Genomic DNA, 2144 nt, shown 5'->3' on the forward strand with positions numbered 1-2144 from the left:
ATAGGGCTTCTCTGTGTAGCCCTGGCTGTCCTGGAACTCACTCTGTAGACCAAGTTGACCTCAAACTCAGAAATCCGCCTGCCTCTGCCTCCCGAGTGCTGGGACTAAAGGCATGTGCCACCATACCCAGCTAGTTTCCTGAATTCTTACATGGCTGGTTGCTTGCTTTCCTGTCACTCTGTTACTCTGATCCTTTTCCCTCTGAGTCAGGGTGGTTCTGTCTCTCCTCTCTCTCCCAGCCCCTCACCCGTGAGGTATGAAAGTCCCGCCTCCGTCTTTATGTCCAGCCATTGGTCCTATGCTGATTCTTTACTATCAGTTGAAGCCAGCTGGGGTAGGGACCCTCAGGTCTGGAAGTGTAGTCTTTTGAGAGCCGAAATAAAACAAAGCATTAGAACCAATCTCCAACATCTCACCATTTCTGTCCAAATTTTTGAAAAAAACAAAAAACTCTTCTCTTAGAAATAAATTGAGCATAACCATAATAATTATGTAAATTAAAAACTGTGATATTAACATCCAGCCCATCATTGACACCAGCTTTGTCAATTAGATAAAGCACTCTTTTCATCTATCCTAACTTAGAGAACTTACAATTCTATACCGGAGTTATGTTCTGACTTTAACTTGCATTACCAGCTGAACATCATCCTTTCCGTATCATCTGCCTCAATGCTAAACAACTTAAGTTTGATTAGGAGACTATAATGAGTCTTCAACCTTGTCAGAAATCTGAGAACAAATTAAATATTACCTGAATATATAGGAAGCACAAAAACATAGCTTCCAAAACTTAACCAAATTTGCAGAGACAGCTGACTACTCGGACAGTGCCCCATTACTCAAAACGTCGGAACATCTGTCTTCAGCCTTCTGGCCCAGGACCATGTGATAGACTTTGAGATGAAGCAGGAACTATGAAGGGCTATCTTACTTTGTCTTGGCAGAGATGAACTGTCGACTATCCTGCATCAATGTCCTTTCTTGGACAATATTTTTTGTCTGTAGACGAATAGGGTAATTTTTGTCCAGTGGCTCTCTGACCATATCTGGAGCAACTCTATATGTTGGTTTTGATGCCCAGTTTCTTCTTTGAACCAAGAAGGGGATATTGTCAGGAGCAGACACGTCTTTAGTGCAATTATCTTGAATAATGAATTAATATTAAATGTCATAGTCTGTGGATTTCTGATGTTCTTGAAGACGGTCTATCTATATAAAGTACATCTGAATTGTTGAACCCTGAGCACTCTGAGCTATTTCTATTTGAATATTGTAGAAAGCAACTTAATATAATTAGATAATTACCTGGCCCTTAACTTGTATTACTTAATCATTCTAGACAGTTTGTAATAGCAGTTATTAGAAGGACTGGGTCTAAACCTTGTGTTCTTAAATGAGTTGCATAGGCACAATGCCTATCTATGAGTAACAATATTAATTTCAAATTTTGTACCAATATAAGAAATTTGTATCAACATTAGCCTTAAATCTGCACCAATCCATAGATTCTGTACCAATGTAAAATATAATTTCAATTTGTATCAACTAAAAAGATTTCTCCCAATGTAAGATTGTGGCTATATAATGCTTTGCTTAAGAATAAATTTAGAGCCAGGCGTGGAGGCGCATGCCTTTAATCCCAGCACTTGAGAGGCAGAGGCAGGTGGATTTCTGAGTTCAAGGCCAGCCTGGTCTACAGAGTGAGTTCCAGGACAGCTAGGGCTATACAGAGAAACCCTGTCTCGAAAAACCAAAAATAAATAAATAAATAAATAAATAAATAAATAAATAAATTTAGTAGGGACTGGAGAGATGGCTCAGCGGTTAAGAGCACTGACTGCTCGTCCAGAGGACTGATAATGTATAAGAGTCATGCAGGTGGTACTGGTTTTGAAGGCATGGAGGGGTTGTGAAGAGCAGCTGGTGAAGGTGCAGCCTCAGTTGCAGTTGATGGCCCAGGACTGAAGGAATCATGCAAAGAATTTGTGGCTTGGTACCATGAAGGGATCCCATGAGAGGTGTACTGGCTAGTTTTGTGTCAACTTGACACAGCTGGAGTTATCACAGAGAAAGGAGCTTCAGTTGAGGAGATGCCTCCATGAGATCCAACTGTAAGGCATTTTCTCAATTAGTGATCAAGG

The sequence above is a fragment of the Mus caroli genome, chromosome 18, assembly GCF_900094665.2.
Source record: "Mus caroli chromosome 18, CAROLI_EIJ_v1.1, whole genome shotgun sequence".
NCBI classification, from domain to species: Eukaryota; Metazoa; Chordata; class Mammalia; order Rodentia; family Muridae; genus Mus; species Mus caroli.